We start from the raw sequence: 27,191 nt of genomic DNA, 5'->3' as shown, positions 1-27,191 counted from the left end.
TAGAACAAGTTGTGGTGGTGTAGATGATGATAAGACAGGAAGGAAGTGTAATGTTAGAGGACACTGAGTTAAGAAATTACCCTCAAAAGTACAAAATAGATAGTTTAAAATGATTAGAGGAGTTAGAAAAGAAAAAACGGTAAAGGACTGCTGTGTTAGTCATATATATGAAATAATATGATTTTCATGGAAAATTGACAGTGATAGGAAGTAGGGGTGTGAATTGCCTAGTACCTGACGATTCGATTCGTATCACGATTCACAGGTCACGATTCGATTCGATACCGATTAATCCCGATACGAATGGTCACGATTCGATACCGATTAATCCCGATACGAATTTATAAGTCGATTGTTGCGATTTTTTTTCATTCATATTTAGAAAATACTAATCAGTAAGCTTGTAGAGTGTAAGATTTATATGAAAATGTATTATTTATTTATCTGAAATTTCAGTCTTATAGAGGTTGTAATCTGTTTCATGTTTGAACAGCATTAAAATAAAAATATTAAGGCTTCATGTGCCGTTCATATAACATTCTTCCATGCTCAAGGTGTGAATCCTAAAAAAAAAATAATAATAATAATAATAATTAAAAAAAAATCAAAAAAAAATCGATTCTGCCGATTATTGAATCGATTCGAGAATCGCGCGATGTAGTATCGCGATATATCGCCGAATTGATTTTTTTTTAACACCCCTAATAGGAAGCAACGTAAGTAATTGATTACACAATTATACAATTTCTATTTTAGGTTTGAATGGTGATTAAAAATTGTGATCAGATGACAGGCAAAATGTGTAGTTATGATGATTATTTAGGTGAATGATTCTTTAAAATAATAATAATAATAATAATAATAACTTTAGGAAGAAGAAGGTTTTATAACATAGAATTTAATAACTAAATGTAGTTCTTAAGGGCTATAAGAGATCTTAACATAATTTTCCATTGTTATGGTTTTTGGATGTATATGATACATAGTATTAATTTGAGTCAGTATGAGGTGTAGTTAAATCACACAACTTTAAGATATGAAAAATGTACTTTTGAATTTGATTATTGATGGCATTAAGTGTTACATTGATGACTGGCATTTGAGAAGATTTTTGGTTATTATTGGGAAAATAACTAAGTGGTACAGATATTGAGTCGGATTTCAAATATCACTATTTTTTAAATGTAGTGGAGGAATGATTTAATTTTAAGCAATATAGACATTTTTATACCTAATATTATGCTACCTCACTACATTAGGTGGCTGTGGATCTCTGATAGTTGGTTGTACGTTTGAATGTTGATAAAATTAAATAAAAAAAAATGGATAGATCTCCAGATAAGTTAAAGATTGACAGGGAGTGGTAAAATTAGGACTCAGAGATAAGAATTGACCTCTAAGGTATTTATGGACATAAAACACCTCATTCTGAGGGAAAAGCAAAGGCTATAAAATGAAATAAAATAAAAGCTCTCCAAAAGAAAGGATAGCTAACAGGCCACAGAAAAGTCACTTTTAAACTAAAACTATACTGTGCCTATAAAAATGTACGAATAAAAGTTTACACAGAAGACAAATGACAATAAGGCTTAGTAATTAAATTAGAAACATTTGGCAAATGACATGAAGTGGGGAGGTGCAGTCTGACCCCTCAGAGAGCGTGACCCTCATCCACTTTCTGTGAACAAGAATTTAGCAAGTCTCTCCTTCCTGTGAAAGATTTATGATCAAAGTGGAAAATTCCTGTATGTAAAGAGGCAGAACAATTCTTGATTACAGACTACAAGTTTAAAGAAATTTGAAACTTTGAATTAAGTAAGTAATGATAGTTTTCAGCTATGACTTTATTATAAAGTGTGTAGAGGCACCATTTGTCAAATTGCCAAATGAGGAAGGCCTTGATATTACACTGATAATAGAAGCTTCTATATGAAAATGCAATGATTTCATGACTTTTTAACAGAGTAAGAATTTAAACCTCATTGACTGAATTTGAAAATACTTACTAGGAGTTAAATGTTCTAAAAGTTTCTTACTGTGGTGTTTGCATTGAATAATAGATTTGGTGTGACTCATGCAGATCCAGATTAGAGAACAACATAAAATTGTAAGAAAGAGCCTTTACAATGTTGTTTTGAATATAGTCCTGAAGTTTGTATAAAAGATTGGTTACACGGAGGAATGTTTTCCTAATTGAATTCTGATTTAGCTCCTGCTGTGATTGAGTGTGAAATTTAACAAATTCTCCCTCACTAGAACCTGATAAGTAAAATAGGCATTAAAGGAAAAAAGATTATTAAAATGGTTTGAAAGGCAAACACATTATTAGTGGTAAGTTATTTAAAATAAATAAATAGCTGAGATTTGTACTTGATTAGAAAAAAAAAATGGCATTTATAATTGAATTTGAATGTTCTTAAAAGAGCACAATTATTAGGGCCCGAGCAGCGACCGCTGCGAGGTCCCTATTGTTCCTGAAGGAATTCTTATTAGGGCCCGAGCAGCGACCGCTGCGAGGTCCCTATTGTTCCTGAAGGAATTCTTATTAGGGCCCGAGCAGCGACCGCTGCGAGGTCCCTATTGTTCCTGAAGGAATTCTTATTATTAGGGCCCGAGCAGCGACCGCTGCGAGGTCCCTATTGTTCCTGAAGGAATTCTTATTAGGGCCCGAGCAGCGGCGGCGGCGGTGCCGCTGCGAGGCCCTATTGTTTTTGTAGGAATTCTTCTTATTATTATTATTCTTATTCTTATTATTCTTCTCCGCAAACAATCGCATTTTTGAGACACTAAACGTGACCGAAAACTCACCAAACTTTACACGCACATCAGGCCTGGCGAAAAATTTGATATTTTAAAGTCGCCATACATGATAACAGAAAAATGGCTCCTTAGCGCCCCCTACATAGGTTAAACGGATCCCTGTCCCGCTACGATTGTCCGACGGCTATGAAAATTGTGTGGCACCTGTAGCACATCCCAATGAACAAAAACCTCTTTGAAGTGTGTACCCTAAAATAGACAGAAAGTGAGGTATGAGTATTTAAATGTCCAATTTTTGCCAATTTTTGCACATTTACAGGGGTCATACTTTTGCCCGCTTCTCCTACACGGTTAACCCGATTGACTTCAAACTTGGGATGTACCATCTCAACACCTGGGACAACATCATTGTGAAAAATGAAAAGTTTTTGATATACTATATGACGGCGGCGGCGCATCAAATTTAGAGTTTAAAAATTCTTAGTTCACGAAGCATTGCCGGTTGTACGTTTAATCTAGAGCTACGAAAATTGGTACACATATGTAACAGGCTATGACCTACAAAAAACTCTTTTTGAACCATATGCTAAACCTAACAGGAAGTCCACCATTTTGATTTATTTTGGAACGTGTTGGCATTTTTTTGGCCATTTCATTGGGGTCTTATTTTAACGAACTCCTCCTACAGTGTTTATCCGATCATCTTCAAACTTGGTGTGATTCATCTTAAGATGTTGAAGATGAAAAGTTATTGAAAGCTTTGTATTTCGTCGCACGCTGTTGTCATGGCATGCACTGTTTTTAAAGGAAAAAAAATATCCTTAAAGAAGCATTCCCATTTGTACGAAGCAGCTAGAGCTACGAAAATTTGTAGACATATGTAACAGCCCAAGATGTACAAAAAAAGTCTCTTGGTGCCCTGTGCTAAACCCAACAGGAAGTCCCCCAGGGGCCGGGCATCACATTTTGAGCTAAAAAACTCCTCTTTAACAAAGCATACCCGGCTGTACGTTTCACCTAGAGTTACCAACATTTGTAGAGGTATATAACAGCCCTCGAGGTACAAAAAACTCTTTTTGAACCATATGCTAAACCTAACAGGGCGTCCGCCATTTTGATTTACTTTGGAATGTGTTGCCATTTCATAGGGGTCATATTTTAACAAACTCCTCCTACAGAGTTTATCCGATCATCTTCAAACTTGGTGTGATTCATCTTAAGATGTTGAAAATGAAAAGTTATTGAAAGTTTTTTATTTCATCACACGCTGTTGTCGTGGCATGCACTTTTTGCAAAGGAAAAAAATCCTTCTTAATGAAGCATTCCCAGTTGTACGAAGCAGCTAGAGCGACGAAAAATTGTAGACATATGTAACAGCCCAGGATGTACAAAAAAGTCTCTTGGTGCCATGTGCTAAACCCAACAGGAAGTCCCCCAGGGGCCGGGCATCACATTTTGAGCTAAAAAACTCCTCTTTAACGAAGCATTCCCGGTTGTACGTTTCACCTAGCGCTATGATAATTTGCAGGCATACATAAGAGCCCATGATGTACAAAAAAAAGTCTCTTGGAACCATGTGCTAAACCAAACAGGAAGTCTGCCATTTTGATTTATGATGGGATTTGTTGCCATTTTTTGTGGCCTTTTTCAGGGGTCATATTTTAACGAACCCCTCCTACAAAATTTATCCGACTGTCTTCAAACTTGGTGTGTTTCATCTTAAGATGTTTAAGATGCAAAGTAATCGAAAGTTTTTTATTTTGTAACACGCTGTTGCCATAGCAATGCATTGTTTGTCAAGTGCTGCTTTTTTTTTTTTTTTATACACATGAAAACTCATGAAACTTTGCAAACACATCAGACTTGTCATGAACATGAATTTTCAGAGATTTATTGTGCAATTTGCAATAAATAGCGCCCTCTAGACATTTTTACGAAGCATTTCCGATTGTATGATTTTGCTAGACCTACAAAAAAGTATTATGTAGCCATTTGCCAAACCAAAGAGGAAGACCGCTATTTTGATTTTATTTTGGGAATTATACATCATTTTTGGCCTTTTTCATGAAACTTTGCACAGACAAGGCATGGAAAAAACTAACATTTTAAATGGTCCTTGTTCCATGTAACAGTACCCCAACGTGCCAGTACCCCGACGTGCAAGTAACCCAACGTTGTGCTCAATAGCGCCCTCTATGCATTTTTATGGAGCATTTCCAATTGTATGATTCAAGCGATACACAACTAAAGATGACTTGACCTAGATTTGTGAAAACTGGGAGGCATACCTATTAGCTTAAGACCTACAAAAAGTATTCTGTAGCCGTATGCTAAACCTAAAAGGAAGTCCGCCATTTTGAATTTATTTTGGGAATTGCGCACCATATTTTGCGTTTTGATTAAACTTTGCACACACAAGGCTTGTCAAAAACATTTTCGATGGTCCTTGTCCTATTTGACAGTACCCCAACGTGCCAGTACCCCGACGTGCAAGTACCCCAACGTGGCCCGGGTTGCGAGGGCCCTTTATAGCTGCTCGCAGCTCTAGTTATTATTATTCTTCTTTTTCTTTGTTATTATTCTTTTCCGCAAACAACCACTTTTTTGAGGCACTAAACATGAACGAAAACTCACCAAACTTTACACGCAGATCGGGCCTGGCGAAAAATTTGATATTTTAAAGTCGCCATACATGATAACAGAAAAATGGCTCTGTAGCGCCACCTACATAGGTTTAACGGATCCCTGTCCCGCTACGATTGTCCTATGGCTACGAAAATTGTGTGGCACCTGTAGCACATCCAGATGAACAAAAACCTCTTTGATATGTGTACCCTAAAATAGACAGGAAGTGAGGTATGAGTATTTGAATGTCCAATTTTGGCCCATTTTTGCACATTTACAGGGGTCATACTTTTGCCCGCTTCTCCTACACGGTTAACCCGATTGACTTCAAACTTGGGATGTACCATCTCAACACCTGGGACAACATCATTGTGAAAAATGAAAAGTTTTTGATATACTATATGACGGCGGCGGCGCATCAAATTTAGAGTTTAAAAATTCTTACTTCACGAGGCATTGCCGGTTGTACGTTTAATCTAGAGCTATGAAAATTGGTACACATATGTAACAGACTATGACCTACAAAAAACTCTTTTTGAACCATATGCTAAACCTAACAGGAAGTCCACCATTTTGATTTATTTTGGAACGTGTTGCCATTTTTTTGGCCATTTCATTGGGGCCTTATTTTAACGAACTCCTCCTACAGTGTTTATCCGATCATCTTCAAACTTGGTGTGATTCATCTTAAGATGTTGAAGATGAAAAGTTATTGAAAGCTTTGTATTTCGTCGCACGCTGTTGTCATGGCATGCACTGTTTGCAAAGGAAAAAAAATATCCTTAAAGAAGCATTGCCAGTTGTACGAAGCAGCTAGAGCTACGAAAATTTGTAGACATATGTAACAGCCCAAGATGTACAAAAAAGTCTCTTGGTGCCCTGTGCTAAACCCAACAGGAAGTCCCCCAGGGGCCTGGCATCACATTTTGAGCTAAAAAAACTCCTTTTTAACAAAGCATACCCGGCTGTACGTTTCACCTAAAGTTACCAAAATTTGTAGAGGTATATAACAGCCCTCGAAGTACAAAAAACTCTTTTTGAACCATATGCTAAACCTAACAGGACGTCCGCCATTTTGATTTACTTTGGAATGTGTTGCCATTTTTTTTGGCCATTTCATAGGGGTCATATTTTAACAAACTCCTCCTACAGAGTTTATCCGATCATCTTCAAACTTGGTGTGATTCATCTTAAGATGTTGAAAATGAAAAGTTATTGAAAGTTTTTTATTTCGTTACACGCTGTTATCGTGGCATGCACTTTTTGCAAAGGAAAAAAATCCTTCTTAATGAAGCATTCCCAGTTGTACGAAGCAGCTAGAGCGACGAAAAATTGTAGACATATGTAACAGCCCAGGATGTACAAAAATGTCTCTTGGTGCCATGTGCTAAACGCAACAGGAAGTCCCCCAGGGGCCGGGCATCACATTTTGAGCTAAAAAACTCCTCTTTAACGAAGCATTCCCGGTTGTACGTTTCACCTAGCGCTATGAAAATTTGCAGGCATACATAAGTGCCCACAATGTACAAAAAAGTCTCTTGGAACCATGTGCTAAAACAAACAGGAAGTCCGGCATTTTGATTTATGATGGGATTTGTTGCCATTTTTTGTGGCCTTTTTCAGGGGTCATATTTTAACGAACCCCTCCTACAAAATTTATCCGACTGTCTTCAAACTTGGTATGTTTCATCTTAAGATGTTTAAGATGCAAAGTAATCGAAAGTTTTTTATTTTGTCACACTCTGTTGCCATAGCAATGCATTGGAATTGCACACCATATTTTGTGTTTTGATTAAACAGACAAAGCATTCCCGGTTGTACGTTTCACCTAAAGCTATGATAATTTGCAGGCAAACATAAGAGCTCAGGATGTACAAAAAAGTCTCTTGGAGCCATATGCTAAACCAATCAGGAAGTCCACCATTTTGATTTACGTTGGGATTTGTAGCCATTTTTTGTGGCCTTTTTTAGGGGTCATATTTTAACGAACTCCTCCTACAAAATTTATCCGACTGTCTTCAAACTTGGTGTGCTTCATCTTAAGATGTTTAAGATGCAAAGTTATCGAAAGTTATTTATTTTGTCGCACGCCGTTGTCATGGCGATGCATTGTTTGCCAAGTAAAATGCTGCTTTTTTTTTTGGGTCTAAACGTGCAAAAACTCATGAAACTTTACACACACATCAGGCTTGTCATCAGCATGAATATTTTAGAGATTTCTTATTCAATTTGCAATAAATGGTTCAATAGCGCCCTCTAGACATTTTTATGAAGCTTTTGCAAATGTTTTGTGTTTTATGATTCAGCTAGATTTGTAAAAATTGGGATACCTATCAGCCTAAGACTTACAAAAAGGTTTCTAAAGCCATATGCTGAATCAAAAAGGAAGTCTGCCATTTTGATTTACTTTGGTATTTGTAGCCATTTTTTGGGGCCTTTTATAGGGGTCATATTTTCAACAGAACTTATCAGATCGTCTTCATTCTTTGGCGTGTTTCATCTTAAGATATTTAAGATGAAAAGTTATTGAATTTTTTTATTTTGTCACACTCCTTTGCTGTAGCCATGCATTGTTTGTGAAGAAAAATGCTTTTTTGAGAGTCTAAATATGGATGAAAACTCACAAAACTGCACACACACCAGACCTGTCTGGAACATGAATATTTTATTAAGAGATTTGTTGTGCAATTTGTAATAAATGGCTCAATAGCGCCCTCTAGACATTTTTATGCTTTCCGATTATATGATTCAGCTAGATGTGTGAATATTGGCAGGCATGCCGAATATATTCAAAAAGTATTCTATATAGCCATGTGCCAATCCATTTTGATTTTATTTTGTTAATTGTGCATCGTTTTTGGCCTTTCCATGAAACTTTAAAAACACAAAGCATGGCAAAAACGTTTACAATTTAGATGGTTTCCTATTTGACAGTACCCCAACATGCCAGTACCCCGACGTGCAAGGACCCCAACGTGCAAGGACCCCAACGTGCATGGACCCCAACGTGGCCCGGGTTGCGAGGGCCCTTTATAGCTGCTCGCAGCTCTAGTTATTATTATTATTCTTCTTCTTCTTCTTTATTCTCCGCAAACGATCGCGATTTTGGGTACCTAAACATTCACGAAAACTCACCGAACTTTGCACACTCCTCAGGCCCGGCGAAAAATTTGATATTATTAAGTCGTCATAACAATGCGACTCGATAGCGCCCCCTAGCGTAGAAAAATAAAAACCAAGCCCGGCACGTTTGAGCTAGAGCAACAAAAATCGGCAGGCACGTGTAGCACCCCAAGACGCACAAAAAAGTCTATTGGGACCATGTAGCTAAAATGTACAGGAAGTGAGCTATGAATTTTTTAATGTCCAATTTTGGCCTATTTTGGCACATTCACTGTGGTCATGCTTTTTCCCCCTTTGCAAACATTTTTCATCCAATTGACTTCAAACTTGGCATTTATCATCTCAAGACCTGAGAGAACAACTGGGCAAAACATCTTGCCTTTTTGAAATACTATATGACGGGGGCGGGGCATCAAATATTGCCTTTAAAATTTCATTTGTCCAGAAAGAGCAAATGCTTAATAACTCCCATGTTCAAGCTCCAAAAAATCTCAAACTTCTCAGGCAACGTAATAGTCACGGCCTGAAAACATCTATATGATAAAATTCAGTTATACATATAGCGCCACCTAGTGGTTACAATAAATGTCATACTTTACGTTTTTAGCTACTGTGCTGAGCTTGTTGAAGGGATCCATTTGAAAATTGGTCAGAAAAGCCTTAAGATGTTGATCATGCCCCACACCGAATATTGTAACTTTTCGCCAAAGGGCGTGGCCGCTACGGTGACGCAAAGTCTGAAGATTTTTCGTGAAAATAAAAGCTGCATTAACTTGACCGAGATGATCCTATCTTCTCAAAATTTCACACATTTGATGAGAGTCCAGCCCGAAAGACATCTACTGACTTATATTTCATCTAACTGATAGCGCCACCTAGTGGCAATTTTTTTTCTTACGAGTTTTCTTCTACGTTTTTCTCCAAACACGTTAACTGGACCTACCTCATATTTGCTCAGATGAGGGTTTCGGCCTTCATGATGTCACAACACGAAGTTTGTGAGTTTTCGCGAATTGCTGTGGGTGTGGCTAAGCGCTGTTCGCCAAGAAAACAACGCCAGTTTTGAGGGTCTAAACATGCACAGAAACTCATGAAACTTGGCACACACATCTGGCCTGGTAAAATGAGCAATATTTTATTGTTGATTGTGCTATTTTTACAAAAATGACTCAATAGCGCCCCCGAGAAGTTTTTAACGAAGCAGCCCCGGTTGTACGTTTAAGCAAGAACGACGAATATTTTTAGGTGTATGAGGGAGACCAAGACCTACAAAAAAGTCTCTTGGACCCATATGCTAAAATGAACAGGAAGTGAGCTACGAATTTTTGAATGTCCCATTTTTGACTATTTTTGCACATTCACAGGGGGCAGACTTTTGCCCACTTCTCCTACACGTTTCATCTGACTGAGTTAAGACTTGACCTGGACCATGTCAAGACCTGAGCCAACGACAGGGGGAAAAATCTTGACCTTTCGAAATACTATATGATGAAGGCGGGGCATCAAAATTTGTGTTTCGCACTGAAAAAGGATATGCTTAATAACTCCCCGGTACATGCTCCAAAAAATCCCAAACTTGACATGCATGTTTATCGTCAAGGCCTGAAGCTATCTCTATGACAACATTCAGTTATATATGCAGCGCCACCTAGCCCTTGAGGCTTATAAAAAAAAAAATACCCCACATACGGTATTTTGTACAAAAAATGTAAACTCATTCTAAGTGTGATAACTAAGTCATTTATGAATATTCTTTTAGTTTCCACCACTCAAAATGTTCACTGGCATCAGACTTATCCAAACATATATATATTTTTATTTATTTTTGATAGCCTCTGTGGACATTAAAAGCAATATCGTGAATGAAGGATATGCTTAATAACTCCACGGTACATGCTCCAAAAAAAATCCCACACTTTACATGTATGCTTATAATCAAGGCCTGAAGGTATCTCGATGACAACATTCAGTTATAAATACAGCGCCACCTAGCCGTTGAGGCTTATATAAAAAAATAAATAAAATACCCCACATACGGTATTTTGTACAAAAAATGTACACTCATTCTAAGTGTGATAACTAAGTCATGAATGAATATTCTTTTAGTTTCCACCACTCAAATTGTTCACTGGCTTCACACCGATCCAAACGTATGTACGTTTCCATTTTGTTTTATTCATTTTTGATTGCCCCTTTGGACAATAAAAGTAAACATTGTGCAATGAGTACAACGAGCGATGATGTGTATATACACTTTTACAAAAAAATACCAAACAGGGCAACTCATTGCCTAAAAATAAATAAGGACGCTGATTTTTGCAGGTCTTAACAATCACCAAAATCCGTTGAGCTTGACAGACACTGGCAAAAAAAATATTCTACATGTAAATGTTTATTATGCCATTTTCAAAGAAATTTTGCTTCCAATATGCCAGTACCCCAACGTGCCAGTACCCCAACGTGCAAGTACCCCAACGTGCAAGGACCCCAACGTGGCCCGGGCTGCGAGGGCCCTTTATAGCTGCTCGCAGCTCTAGTTATTATTCTTCTTCTTCTTCTTCTTCTTTTTCTTCTTTGTTATTATTCTTTTCCGCAAACAACCACATTTTTGAGGCACTAAACATGAACGAAAACTCACCAAACTTTACACGCAGATCGGGTCTGGCGAAAAATTTGATATTTTAAAGTCGCCATACATGATAACAGAAAAATGGCTCTGTAGCGCCACCTACATAGGTTTAACGGATCCCTGTCCCGCTACGATTGTCCTATGGCTACGAAAATTGTGTGGCACCTGTAGCACATCCAGATGAACAAAAACCTCTTTGATATGTGTACCCTAAAATAGACAGGAAGTGAGGTATGAGTATTTGAATGTCCAATTTTGGCCCATTTTTGCACATTTACAGGGGTCATACTTTTGCCCGCTTCTCCTACACGGTTAACCCGATTGACTTCAAACTTGGGCTGTACCATCTCAACACCTGGGACAACATCATGGTAAAAAATCTAAAGTTTTTGACATACTATATGACGGTGGCGGGGCATCAAATTTACAGTTTCAAAATTCTTACTTAACGAAGCATTGCCGGTGGTACGTTTAATCTAGAGCTACGAAAATTGGTACACATATGTAAAAGACTATGATCTACAAAAAAGCCTGTTGGTGCCATATGCTAAACCTAACAGGAAGTCCGCCAGAGGCGAGGCATCAAATTTTGTGTTTCAAAATTCTAACTTAATGAAGCATTCCCGGCTGTACATTTCACCTAGAGTTACCAATATTTGAAGACATATGTAACAGCCCTCAAGGTACAAAAAACTCTTTTTGAACCATATGCTAAACCGAACAGGAAGTCCGCCATTTTGATTTACTTTGGAACGTGTTGCCATTTTTTGGGCCATTTCATAGGGGTCTTATTTTAACGAACTCCTCCTACAGAGTTTATACGATCATCTCCAAACTTGGTGTGATTCATCTTAAGATGTTGAAGATGAAAAGTTATTGAAAGCTTTTTATTTTGTCGCACGCTGTTGCCGTGGCATGCACAGTTTGCAAAGGAAAAAATTCCTTCTTAATGAAGCATTCCCAGTTGTACGAAGCAGCTAGAGCTACGAAAATTTGGAGACAAATGTAACAGCCCACGATGTACAAAAAAGTCTCTTGGTGCCATGTGCTAAACCCAACAGGAAGTCCCGTAGGGGCCGGGCATCACATTTTGAGCTAAAAAACTCCTCTTTAACGAAGCATTCCCGGTTGTACGTTTCACCTAGCGCTATGATAATTTAGAGGCATACATAAGAGCCCACGATGTACAAAAAAGTCTCTTGGAACCATGTGCTAAACCAAACAGGAAGTCCGCCATTTTGATTTATGATGGGATTTGTAGCCTTTTTTTGTGGCCTTTTTTAGGGGTCATATTTTAACTCCTCCTACAAAATTCATCCGACCGTGTTCAAACTTGGTGTGTTTCATCTTAAGATGTTTAAGATGCAAATTTATCGAAAGTTTTTTATTTTGTCGCACGCTGCTGCTATAGCGATGCATTGGTTGCCAAGTAAAGTGCTGCTTTGTTTTTTTTTATCTATACATGTGTGAAAACTCGTGAAACTTTGCACACACATCAGACTTGTCATTAACATGAATTTTTAGAGATTTCTTGTGCAATTTGCAATAAATCGCACCCTCTATACATTTTTTATGGAGCATTTCCGATTGGATGATTCAAGCGCGAAATAACTAAAGATGACTTGACTTGACCTAGATTTGTGAAAACTCAGAGGCATACCTATTATATTATTATTATTTTTTGTACCTTACAAGATTATCTCTTGTGCCACATTAAACCCCTTTGCAGGCCTGAGCCAAACCACGGTCCATACATTTGATACCACTGCTTTATTTCAATGGTCAAGTACTTCATAACCACACCTACTTATGCTTGTCCTTGCATATATAGTAGACAACAAAGAGCTCTTTCAACAAAAGACATTTCCATCTACAAAGTCATACAAGGTAAGCACTCTATAAATTCTGCAATCACTACACTTCTATTCCTAAATTATCACTTCAAATACCAACAATGGTTAATACAGCTACAAATTTCTTGTATGTTTATGAAGTATGATACTGTATTTATTTCTACTCCTTTGCTTTTCTACAGAACATGAACAAATCACCAAGCAAATTCTCTTTTGATAAAGACCCTCTAATCATCTCCATACGCAAAGATTGCCAACTTTTTTCCGTAAGTATACAATACATAAACTAAACAGGACAACTTTCTCAATCATATACAGTATGCCATACATATATGTATTAAGTTCTCATTTATTAACAGGTTTGTTAAAGGCACCTTTAGTGTGTTTTTCTGTTTGTAATGTTTCTCCACGAGCACGTCTAGCCATTGATATCATGTAGAACACATATGCTAACCTTTTAGAGACAATTGAATCTTACTTGCACAGTAGCCACTATCTTAACCACTTAATTCACATGTCTACTTGACAACTTATTACATGTAGTGAAATGGTACTTTGTGCGTCTTATGCTTTTTTCTGAACACTGCTTTTCAACTCTTTCCTTAAAACCAATACATGCGGTACTGTTATACTGTATAAATATATATGTCCGTGTGTATATATTTGTATATTCTTTCAAATAAACTCGTTTTGACACACACAGCCATTGAGTAACATGCAACACGACCACAACGTTTTGCACCAACACGTTACCTCTGCTATTTAGAATCATGGAATCTAACATGACTGATTTTCATTGAATGCTTTGTCATTACAGTATGCATGCATTGATCATGCTTCCAGTCGCAACGACTTATACCAGCGCAGCCTTGATCTTCATTCCCAAATGAACCAACTAGTCCATGTGACTCGAGTCAATCGAGCACTTGAAAAACAGATAGACTTCAAAACCAAGCTTGTGAAAGAACTCCAGACTGCATTGGATATAAAGGATGCATGTGATGCATTTGTCCGTGATGGTAAGCTATATGACATGGAAGACACACAAACACTAACACAGCAAGCATCCCCATCCTACACATTGTGTATAATGAATGACATGTTTGACAATGGACATTTTTACATTTTTTTGTTAATGCACGTTCCTTTTTTTCTGTTAGGAATATCTTGAAGGTAACATTGGACTGTTAACTAAAACACTGACTGATTATTGAGCCGCAATTTCTCAATGTATATAATGTGAATACATACTACACTTGATTACTTTCAAATGTGACTGATATCATGTAGCTATGCTGTGATCTTGCCCTCTTTCATCCACTGATAGACACTTCAAAGTTCTTTTTTTTCTGTATCTTCTCAAAATAACTGACATATTCATGGAAAAGATTGTATTTAAATTCTATCATTATTAATTACTATTATTATGTTTATGTCTTTGCCCCTGATTATGATGTTTCTATACCATAGATTTAAAAAAAAAAAAATTTTGGACATACTGTGACTTGACCATTACAATACTAATTTTTACTAAGAAAAAATCAATCACACACCATAATATTTTATACTTATCCTGCATGTATCTGGACACACCATGCCAAATTTTACACTTACATAACCATTTATGTACCTGTCGTATCCTTACTTTTATTCATCATTTCATCACACAATCCTAAAACATTGCTTTTTGACCCAGAGGATTCAACTATACCATTTTTGCGTGTCTTATTACTTACTAGCTATATTATTTATTAACGGGCAAAAACTATGAATATAAGATCACCGTCAAATATTACGTCTGTAATATCCATATACAGTGCATTACATAATATGCATTTGTATTAAGACACTACCATGCTAAAAATATGCACACGACTGTTCTGTAAACTACACCTAAGACAACCAAACTTCACAGATCTAACATGATTCTTCATTCTTTTTTGTTCTACAGATGTATCAAATGCTGCCACACAGACAGAAGAAGCCACTGAGGACATGCACGAAGACGATGATCACAATATAAACAGGACAGGTTAACCCCCCTGAAGTTTTAGCCCGCAGGTCAAAGCGTCCTAGGACTAATTCATCCATGGAGGTTACATTATCCTAAGACAGACTATGTGCTAACCCAAACTCTTTGACCCCAAGGGATTCATCTGTCCCAGAAAACTTTTACACTAAAGAGTTTATCTGTCCTAGGGCGCTGTTAACCCCAGGTTAAAGTGTTATTTAATCTGTCCTGTTACAACAGCTATACATAAACAGCTGCATTCCTCTCCTGTTCCATCTCTCGCACTTCTTTCATCTCTTTTTCTCCTCTACTTATACCTATGCTTGCTCATGTGCTTTTTTCCCCTTTAGATGATGTCATTGGTTAGCCTGCTTCAAAGCTACATTTTTTCTTGAATAACTGTCACACATTTACTGTTTGCTGGACCCTACAAAACTGTCACAATACTTCACTATGTCATGAATACATATGTGTTGCACAGCGACACCACATTAAGAGTCATCAAAAAGCTTTTTATTTGATCACACACCATCTCTGTGCCATGCAATGTTTTCAAATGAACAGATGCTGGTTTTGAATATCAAACGAGCGACTTTTCATGAACCTTTGCACACACATCAGAAAGTCCACACTTTTGAATTTATTTTGGGAATTGTGCATCATTTTTGGCCTTTTACTGCACCTTTTTACACACAAGGCACGGCAAATGCATTTCTATTTTCCATGGTCCTTGTCTATTTAACAGTACCCCAACGTGCAAGTCCCCCGACTTGCATATACCCCAACGTGGCCCGGGTTGCGAGGGCCCTTTATAGCTGCTCGCAGCTCTAGTTAATAGTTGCTTTTCCACCAACAAGCCCAGGATCTTTGAGTTCTGGGTAAAGTGAGTTTTTGGTTGTAAAAGTTCAGCAGGGAATTTAGAATTGTGTTTTTACAGTGTCTTAGAGTTCTCTGTAATTAATTTAAATGAGTTTGATTGAGACGAGCTGATGTAAAAATACTGACCCCTCAAAGTAACCAGCCTAGGTTAGCGAGACCCTGCTGCCGAGATAGTACTTGGATGCCCCATGAGGAATTTTTATTACCCTGGTAATTGTTGTTGGTGGAAAAACGGCCATTTATTTGAACAAGGTGAACATAAAAACAAAGATGAAACAAAACCAGTAAGCAGAATTATATTAAATGGGATTAGGCCTAGTCTTAGTGTCTACATTAGATGGGAACATGGTAGTAAAAAGGTAAGCTGAGTAGAAAAGGGATATCTCTATGTGAAAGGTGTAGGATCTTTGCATTTTTACGACGCAGTATATAACCTAAATAAATTCTTAAATGGTAGCTGACGCCTTATTACAAAAAGCGAGGGAATTGATTGTAAAGAAGGGAGATGATAAACTATGTCACTCTGAGCATAAATGTGAGAATGAAAACAATGCCACACCTACGAGTGTCACAGTTGACTACCTGTAAACTGATGATGGGTTTGATGCAGTGACACTGCATATAACAATTATGGCAGAACAAATAGAGATGACAGAACTTTTGTTTTTCTTTAAAACTAAATAGGAAGAACTGTTTAACCTGCTTCCTTATGAATTCATCATTCATTCATTCATTCTGATGTTGGGTTTCTTGACAACATGTAAGTAAGTGGAAATCAGAGCAAACAGATCAGATATCATCTATGCTAAAGATGATTTATTGAAGTAAAATGCTGAATTGGAGATAAATTAGACTAGTGATTAAGGACTCGCAAAGGGCAGGAGTGCTGATTGAAAATACTAAACATACTAACTGGAAATACATTATTAGATAATTTGGATTCTTGATGAAAATTTGAGGAATGAATAAGTACTATAACAGTACACCCAAATTGTATATTCTGGTCTAAATTTGCACTGGAAGGGAAATATACATACATATATATATATATATGACACACACATATATATATATTGTTACTACAAGGATATTGTGAATGTCCCACAATACCCTCTCAAGCAATTAGAAATTGTTTGGGTACATTGGAAAGTCAGATTTTGACTTGCATGGACAAAATTCTTTTATGGCATGATAGAAAATTGAGCTGTGAAATGAAAACCAGCAACAACTTAAAAGAAAGAAGAAATTGGAGAATGATTAAATAAAGGTGTATTACACTTTTGTGCAACAAGGGTGTAATATTTAGATTGTTTTGATTGTAAAGTGGTTATGATGGAGACCCAACGATAAAACGAAGTAATTTTGTCGGCCCTAAGATTTGAAACAAATTACAAAATGATATCTTAAATGATATCTTAAATTCCTGAGTGAAATTGTGACCTGTTATGAACTTTTGATGTTTGTGATTATGCTGTTTTAAAACGAAAACACCCACAGGTTGATTTGGCTGTGCAATTATACATGAATTGGGTGGATAATTATGCTAACAATTCTACTACTGAAATTGAATTGAGATACTGATAACAACGACAATGTCTGACAAATTTTAATAGATAGATGAATGTGAAAAATGCAGTTTGTGATTTAAATTGAACAATGATAGTAGTGGCTTTACGAAGATATTGGAAGGCCATTTGAACAGACAATTGATTGCTGACATGGTTATGAGTTTTGTTTAGAATGCATGAAGTAGAATTTAAGCCAGTATTTTATATTAATTGTGTACAAGATGATTGATATTCATGGCAGCTTTATTATTAACTACATATGGCTTTGGGAAAGATGTGTTACATTTAAACTTGATTATATGGTTGTAAACAATACAAGATGTAGTATGATACAATTAGTTTTGAAGAAATGCCAGACTATTATTATGCTATGGGTAGACTATAAAATTCTATCCGTCCAAGACATGTAAACTACAGTGTTCTTTCGCAAATTAGGGCCAGAGCGGTGAAGGCTACAGGGTCCCAATTGTTTTAAATTCCATAGTTGTTTTAAAAAAAAAAAAAGGAAAAAAAAAAGGAAAAAAAAAAAAGGAAAAAAAGAAAAAGAAAAAAGTGCTGATTTTGTGGATTTTTGTACAGCTGTGTAATTTTTTGGAAGAGGAAAATGACTGTATGAAGGTTAACCCACTGATATACGAGGGAACACTGTAGTGGAAAAGAAAAAAAGGGAAAATGAAAACCTTTTGTAAATATTATGAAATTATTTTAAATTGCATGCAGCATAAGATTATATGAAGTGGGTTGGATAATGATTTTGAGTTGTGAGCCATAAAGATGTCTCAAAAGGGGGGAGTTGGTAACAATACTGCAATACCGCATGTAAATTTTATATTTGTAATTTTTTAAGTTTTTATGTTTTTGGAATTTTGTTTTAGAATTTTGTTATACATGGGATTGATGTTTCTAATATTCTACAATTTCTGTTAGTGGCTATGGATTTTATGGAATTGAACAAAAAGTAAGACAATGTCAATATTAACAAGTACTGATTGATGGTCTTAAAAAATTTAACAATGAGTTGAAATTGTTCCAGAAAAACAACTGGATGTTATTATTATGGCAGAAGCATTGTGTGAACAGATCATGTCTCTATATGACGTACTAGTTATTTGGCATAATGAATGAAAGTCACTTTATATGTTACATTGTTTAAGGGAAAAACAGAAAAGCGAGAAAAATACATGATTAAAGCATGGAGATAAGATAATTGATGATTAAGTGATTTGGGAAATTGTAAAAGGAATAAGACAGTTAAGCTCGTTTGAAATTTCGTGTGGTAGACCATTTAAATTTGCCTATTGTAATAACCTGTTAAGCCGTACAGATGAAAGAAATTTATTTAAGTGACTATATGAGGAGATTGTTTAAATGATAAGGAAGTGAAAATGTTTAATAAAATGCCAGATGACTCTCTATCTCAGCAGGAAGGCAAGCCTCCCATCAAGGGTAGTGACTGACTTTGATTAAAGGTCCAGCCTAAGGTGGGAAGGCCCTTGTAAGTGTTGTTGGCCCCGAAGGTTGTGAAGATCGCTGAACGACTCTCCTGGATTCACCTATCACATGGCACAAAACAGGTACCATTGACTAACAGCTTGCCAGGTTGCGGAGCGAAGCCTGACTGAAGTGAGGTCAGAGGAGAAACAAGCAGCTTGACTCGCTGTGAAAAGTCTGACCAACTAAGTCAGTGAAGACTTTGGGAGCACATTGTTTGCTACCCTCAAAGTTCCCCCAACCGCTGTGAAGTCCAGGGCCTGTCTACTGTGCATGATGTGTCAGAAGGGACAATTCATGGAGACGAGTCCCTTTCCTGAATCAAATGGAGCGTAAGATGCGATCAGACGCAGTTGGGGCTGTCTTTTTGATTTTGATTTTTGGGGCCATCTTGAAGAGGAAGAGAGACAGCTGGTTGAATTATTAATGCTGAGAATTACATACAGAAGCATTGGATAATGTACACACATTAGAGCAACAACACATTGATTGCACTTTAAAGACGACACGTTGAATTATATTGTGCTTATGATAATTTTACTAATGTGGGGTTTTATGATGGAAAGAGAAATGTTACGTCATGCTCTATGTGGTATTGATAGTGTTGACAAAGGACTTATTTGTGTAATGGGAAAAAAATGTGTTATGCACTGTGATGGTGATGTTTTGCTTTTTTTAACAAATACATGGTATGAGACTTTGAGCAAATATATAATAAACAGGGGGGAATGTTAGAGTTATTGTGTATATATTATTCTATATTTTCTCTTATTACATAGAGTTAATTGTCATGTATTCAGTATTTCACTATCTGTTTGGAGCTGCTGCATGTGTATTCAACCTAAGGATGTCTGGAGTACGGGAATGAAGAACTTCGCACCAGGACAACAATTGGCCTAAAAGGATTAGCGATCAAAGGACGTCTACTTCACACCAGGACCACAGACAGCATTCAATGATTAGTGGACAAAGGTTGTTACCTGTGTTTCTGACTGATGTAATTGTTTATCACAGTGCTGCTATTTCCCTTAGAGGCAGCATGTGACCTTTTGTTTGTTAGTTTGAATCCCAAATAAAAGAGGAGAAGTGGGAAGTTGTGTCAGAAGGGGCTGGGGGCTTGTGATCTGCGCACAACTCTCTGTCAGCTTCTCCTCGCGAGTGATCAAATCCTTGTGTCTTCTCCTTCTTTTTTCTGTTTAATTTTAAATGTTGCAGGTGTAAACTTGACACACGTCCTGCAACAGAAAAGACATTCGTTAAAAAATGGATTTGGCTATATAGTAATATTAATAATAATAATAATAATATAAAAATATATTCTTAAAAAAAATAAATTAATAATAATAATAATAATCTCGCTTAGGTCACCATTTACTGGTGTATTGTTATGTTGAATCCCCCACAGATTTCTTTCACACTCACTTCCCCCCACGTTTCTTCACTATTATACTTATCTACTTGCTATCTCTCTCTTTATATAAATTATATAAATTGCCTAATTACTCTTTTGCTATCCTACAATATGTTAATATTAATAAGCAGCTTATATAGATGTATACATAAGACTGAGTCTATATTGCTTGTATGCAGAAATTAGTTCTGGTCTCCTGGAATGTGTGTGGCGCTCGCTCCCAGGCAAAAAGAATAAAAAATTTTAGACCATCTCTCAAAATTTAAGGCAGATATTTGTCTCCTACAAGAAACCCACTTACAAAAATCAGAAGAAAAATTATTTATAGATAAAAATTTTAGTAAAGTTTACTCTGCCTCCTATAATAGTAGACAAAGAGGTGTCTCTATACTTATACATAAGAATTTATTCTTTACTCTAAATAATATAGTAACAGATTTAGAGGGCCGATATATTATTATCCAGGTAACTATATTTAATAAAGTATATACAATTGGTAATTTATATGCCCCAAATAATGATGACCCTGATTTTTTCCATGAATTTTTCTCTCGGTTACTCGATTTAGCAACAAATTCTACCATTATTATTGGAGGTGATTTTAACACGGTCTTGAACCCGTTAATAGATCGTTCTAATAATACGATATATACAAGGCGATTACGATCCGCTAAAGTAAAAGATGAATATATGGAGGATTTTGGCCTCAGCGATGGCTGGAGACTTCAAAACCCAACTAAGAAGGAATTTACTTTCTTCTCTGCTGTGCACCGATCATTCTCAAGAATTGATTTTTTCCTTACAAATAATTCTATTGTTGATAAAACTGCTATAAAAATACATTCTATAATTATAAGTGATCATGCACCAGTCTCCCTCACTCTACAAATTGACTCTACCTTTAAACCTCCCCCGATATGGCGTTTTAACATCTCATTACTGAAAGACGTAGAGTTTGCTAAAATTATTAGAAGGGAGTGGGCAGATTTTTTGGAAATAAATGACTCTCCAAATATATCTCCATCTCTTCTCTGGGAAGCAGGGAAAGCGGTAATTAGAGGGAAAATTATATCATATTCAACTTGTAAAAAGAAACAGGATCAAAAATTAGAAAAATACCTGGAAGATAAAATTAAACAACTAACGGATGAATATGTATTAAACCCAAATAATCAAATATGGATAGAACTACAGAATATAAAAATACAGTTAGATAACATGTTATCTAAAAAGACAGAGTTTATAATACAACAGTTGAGATATAATAATTTTGAACATAATAATAAATCAGGTAAATTCCTGGCAAATCAACTTCAACGGAATCGGGAACAATCTCTTATAACGGCTATTAAAGATATAAATGGTGAATGCACACACTCACCAGAAGAAATTAACCATATTTTTTATAACTATTATCGAAATCTATACACAGAAATTAATAGACCTAACCCTGAATATATTGAGGAATTCCTAAACAGCTTAAATATACCTCAGTTATCTATTGAACATAAAGATATTCTCGATACCCCGCTTACTATAGATGAGTTGTATCGTGCTTTAGACAGTATGCCTAATGGCAGAGCACCTGGTCCAGACGGCTTTCCGGCTATATTTTTTAAACATTTCTGGTTAATGTTTGCTCCATTATTTCTAAGAGTAGTAACTGAAATTAAAAGTAAAGGTGATATACGTCAAGATATGAATATAGCAGCAATTAAACTTTTATTAAAGCCAGAAAAAGACCCTACCCTCCCGTCAAGTTACCGACCGATATCACTAATTAATACCGATATTAAAATTATCGCTAAGGCCTTGGCATCTCGATTAGAGACGGTAATCTCGACAATTATTCACAGTGATCAAACAGGTTTTATTAAAGGTCGTCATTCTACTAATAATATTAGGAGACTCTTTAACTTGATTAGTATGTCACAGCGGTATGATAAAAAGGCAGTTGTTATTTCGCTGGATGCAGAAAAAGCATTCGATAAAGTTAACTGGTCCTTCCTCTTTGCTGTCTTAAATAAATTCGGCTTCGGGGAGTCATTCATTCAATGGGTCTCAATATTATATGATTCTCCTAAAGCTACAGTTACTACTAATGGGATTACATCACAGAGTTTTACTTTACAAAGGGGAACAAGACAAGGGTGCCCAATTTCTCCTTTATTATTTGCTATATTTATTGAGCCGCTTGCATTAGCTATACGTCAGGATAGACGGATCCAAGGAATCCACTCCGGGACAATAGAACATAAAATTAATCTATATGCCGATGATATATTACTCTATTTAGAAGAACCTGCTATCTCGCTAGGGGAAGCATTTAAATTAATAACTAAATTCTCTCACTTATCAGATTACTCTATTAACTGGACAAAATCAACATTATTACCTATTACAGAAAATTCATGGAATCCTACAAGTCAGGATCCACACTACTCCTTTCCTACAGGTAATTTAAAATACTTAGGTGTTAAAATTTCACCTAAGTTAACTGAATTAACTTCTTTAAATTTTTCACCATTATTGGATAGTATCCGTAGTGACCTGGAGCGCTGGAATAATCTTCCGATCTCTTTAATAGGACGGATAGCTACTATAAAAATGAAAGTTTTACCAAAGATTAATTATTTATTTTCAATGATTCCATTTAAACCTACGTCTAACTGGTTCCAATCGCTGGACTCTGCTATCATAAAATTCTATTGGATTAAAAAAAAAGCCAAAATTAGTCTATCTACTCTTCAGGAAAGTAAATCTAAAGGAGGTTTAGAGGCACCAAACTTTATGTACTATTATTTAGCTAATCAACTACAATATCTTGTGCTATGGACACAACCCAACAGAGATACTAACTGTTGGTTGGAATTGGAGCAGAAGGATTGTAATAATCTTAGACTGTCAGATTTACTCTTTATTACAAAATCAATAAGACGACATAATTGTTTTAAAAACCCAATGATAGCCGCCACCCTGACTGCCTGGTGGAAGGCATTAGAAATTACAAACTCCCAATTGGCGCCCTGTGGGCTCTCTCCCATTTGGCATAACCCCGACTTTCAACTTAATAATCAGTCGTTCCATTTAAGCCTATGGGAGCAGAAAGGAATTACACACCTTCATCATCTTTTCTCAGATAATAAGTTTATATCGTATACAAACTTGGTCCAGAAATATGAAATAAAAAAGGGAAATTTCTTACATTATCTGCAAGTTAAAAATATGGTTAAGAAACAAATCCCAACACTTCAGGATACGCTCCAACTGCCTGTCTTAGCTAAAGATATTATAAAGCTTTCTCCAACAACAATAAAGAAAATATCAAAAATATATAAGTTATTTTTATACACAAATAAAACGTATTTACCGACTTTAAAATGGGAAAAAGACTTGTCTATAGTTCCGGAACCAGACTTTTGGACCCAAATCTGTGAAAATGTATTTAAAATGACCAAACAGACAAATTTGCAACTTATCCAATATAAGATACTTCATAGAACATATATTACACAATATATGATGAAAAAAATGGGACTCTCTGACTCCAACATTTGTCTCCAGTGCTCACAAAACACTGCCGATACTTATCTTCATGCTTTATGGTCATGTACTCCAGTGCTGCATTTCTGGACTAAAATCTTGGAAAAGCTCGCTGATATATTAAACTGTAGGCTTCCTTTATCTCCAAGATTGTGTTTACTAGGTGACTTAACAATAACTGAGCTACCATGTAAACAATCTCAATCTATATTTATAGCCCTTACTATTGCTAAAAAAATAATCCTTGTCAATTGGAAAAATAAACAATCTCTAAATATCGACCACTGGTTAACCTTACTAATAAATTATATCTCAATGGAAAAAATCTCTGCCTTAAATAAAAATCAAGTATCAAGATTTAAACAAATATGGTCTATGTACATAGAATATTTTAATCTCAATTTGGCAACTTAATCCTGCCAAGATTCTGCCTGTTAACGAGAGCCACCACATCGTTACAACTTCTGTTTTCGCTGCTCCTGTATTTGGTATTTTGTATCTGATTGTTTTTATTTTTATATAGTCAGGAACCTAGTTGCTGCTAGTGGGCTCGAGCATACCACACTATACGACACTATACTCAATAACTCCTTAAGATCTATTTCTAGTGGGCACTAAGCATCAACACTTGGTGTTACTGCATGCTAATTAGTCAATTTTCTTGACGCCGTCCCCTGTGGTCGGGCGGGGGTGGTTCTGCCCCCCCCCCCCCCCCCCGTTGTCTGCTCGGTGGCGGTTGCGTCTTGGCCGCTCCCTGGGCCCCCTGTGGGGTGCGGTGTTGGGGTGCTTCCCCTGGTGCCCGGGGCGGTGCCGTCCCGGCGCGGTCCGCTGCTCCGTGCCCGGCGGCGCGGTTCGGGGTGGGTGGGCCTCCGGTGTGCCCCGTGGTTCCCTCTCCCCTCCCCCTTCCTCCCCCCCGTCGCCTATCCCTCCTCGCCTCCTCCCGCCCATCCTCCTCTGCCTCCCGGTCCCTTTTCCCTTGTCACCCTCCCTCCTCCTCTCCCCCCCCGCCTCCTGCCCTGCAGCCGCCCTTTCGCCTTCTTGTCGTCTTCTCCCCGCTTCCCCCGCCCCCCCCCCCCTTCCCTGTCTGCCCTGCGGCCCCTCCCCCTCCCTCTCCCTGGGCCTGGGGCTCCCTCCCCGGCCCGGGCGTCGGGCTCCGGGGGCCGGGCGAGGGTTTGGGGCCTGCCCCACTCCGGTATAACTCCTGGCGCCCCGGGCGGGCTCCGGTGGCCGGTGGGCTGTCCGGTAGCCCTGCTGCGCTGGCTGTCCGCCCATTGTGGTGCCGGGTGGATGAGGTGGGGGGCGGCAGGGGGTGGGGGTGCTGGGGGGCGGGCGTGCCACCTACACCCGCCGGGTTGGGTGAGGCCCCGCTGGTCGCTCCTCTTACTCACTTCACTAGCTTGCACTATACACTTTGTAAATATACACATAGGGCACACAACACATTTCTTGGTGGGGTGGGGAAGGGTGGAAACACCGTCTTCACCCTTCAACTCCCCTCCAATTTTAATGCACCTCACGTCCAAGGGGAGGGGTGAGTTGGGGCGGGGAGCCATCAGAGGGGATGGACTGCAGTGCCTGGCAGCGCTGTGGTCCCCCCCATTTGTGTCCCTGCCCCACCACTTTGTCCCTCCATTCCCTTTTTTAATGCACCACACATATACATATTCATTTTTTTGGGGGGGATACGGGTGTGTCGGAGTAGGGGAAATTTTTTCCCTCTGCTCCGACTCACCTGCTCCCAATTTTAATGCACCACACGCACACACTTGTATATACACTGGGTGGGGCCACATTCACGGTGTAAGGGTAGAGCTCGCCAGTCGGCGAGCTGGCGGACTCAGTAACAGGGTTAGGTGTCACTAATACTCTGGCGTGACGACCGGGGCCTCTCCCCACCGGGCTCGGTGTTCTGGTGTTCCGCCTTCTCCCCTGGTGCTTCCTCCTCTGCTTCCCCCCTCCCGCCGCTGTGCAAATCTCGCGCGGCTGGAGGTGGGGTGGGCACATCTTCCCTCTCTGCGCTGCTGCCCGGTGCCGGTTTCCGGGGGGGGGGGGGGGGGGGGGGGGTTCTGGCGGGGGGCCGGTTTCGCGGGGGGGGGTGGCGGCCGTCGGGGGGGGGCGGCTTGTTTGGGGGGGGGGGTGGAGGTATGGGTGGGTGGGGGGTTGGGTGCTGGGGGTCGGGGTGTGTTCGGGGGTTTGGGGGTCGGGGGTGGTGGGGCCTGGGTCGTGGTGGATGGCGGGTTTGGGTGGGGTGCGGGGGGGTCGTGGGTGGATGGGGGCTGGGGACCGGTGGGGCGCTGTGGGGGCCCGCTGGGCCTCGTTCTGCGGCCTTGGGCTCGGGGGTGTGGGCCGGGGCTGGGGCGGGGGTGTTCCGGGTGTCTGGGTCGGCTCGCCGACCGGTGTCCGCTCGGGTGGCTTGGGGGGTGGCCTTGGTGCTGCCGCGGCCTGGGGATTCCGGGGGGGGGGGGGTGCTCGCTTTGCTGGACCGCGGTTGACGGCTTCTTTCTTTGGTGGTGGTCCTTATGCATGCCAGATCCGTCGCACCAGCATCTACTGAAACTCAACAGAAGTACCCTCTCCCTCCCACAGCCCCTTGAATCAGTTGGTGCTGGTGTCTGTGGTTCTCACTTTGCTTTATCTATCCTTCCCTCCTTCCTCTCTTTAGTTTTTCCTCTGGTCACTTGAGATCTTAATTTATTAGAAGTATGAGGTTTCTGGGGTTGGCATAAGACTCCGGTTTTGTAACCACGCAGGAGGGGTCTTGTTGGTGCTGGACTTCACTTTGATGGATTGGATGTACTGGCTTCTATTGATCTCACTCTGCCTTATCGATCCTTCCCTCCTTCCTCTCTTTAGTTTTTCCTCTGGGCTCTTGAGATCTCGCTAAATTTGCTGGAATTTAGAGGCTTCCGGGGTTGGCGTAAGACTTTGATTTTGTAATCATGGGGAAGGCAGGAAGTGTTTGGTCGGTGCTGGATGTCACTTTGATTTACCTTTCTTTTCTCTTTATTTCTTTTTTTTTCTGACCTTTTCTCTGGTCTCCTGACCATTTAAATCTCACGACTCTGGCAAGATTCTGAAGTACCTGGTTAAGGCGAAGGGTAATGGGATATTTATAAGGTTTTAGGTGAATGAATGAGTATAAATTTATACGTATTTGCACGCACGCACGCGCACGCACGCAAACGCACGCAAACGCACGCAAACGCACACACGCAAACGCACGCACGCACGCAAACGCACGCACGCAAACGCACGCACGCAAACGCACGCAAACGCACGCAAACGCACGCAAACGCAC

General features: G+C 38.7%; 1 protein-coding gene and 1 long non-coding RNA gene across 7 annotated transcripts in view; one reads left to right on the top strand and one right to left on the bottom strand.

Moving 5' to 3' along the window:
• Positions 1-27,191, bottom strand: part of LOC144006685 (sialate:O-sulfotransferase 1-like) — a 236,931-nt gene that overhangs the window by 182,151 nt on the left and 27,589 nt on the right. The window lies entirely within an intron of this gene.
• LOC144006688 (uncharacterized) lies at positions 13,010-15,535 on the top strand. The gene is made up of 3 exons (XR_013279906.1): positions 13,010-13,256; positions 13,808-14,009; positions 14,942-15,535. It is a non-coding gene; the product is annotated as an uncharacterized LOC144006688 (long non-coding RNA).

This window comes from Festucalex cinctus, chromosome 18 (assembly GCF_051991245.1).
Source record: "Festucalex cinctus isolate MCC-2025b chromosome 18, RoL_Fcin_1.0, whole genome shotgun sequence".
In the NCBI taxonomy this organism is placed as follows: domain Eukaryota; kingdom Metazoa; phylum Chordata; class Actinopteri; order Syngnathiformes; family Syngnathidae; genus Festucalex; species Festucalex cinctus.
The sequence above is the reverse complement of the archived record's forward strand: the minus strand, read 5'-3'. Positions and strand labels throughout refer to the sequence as shown.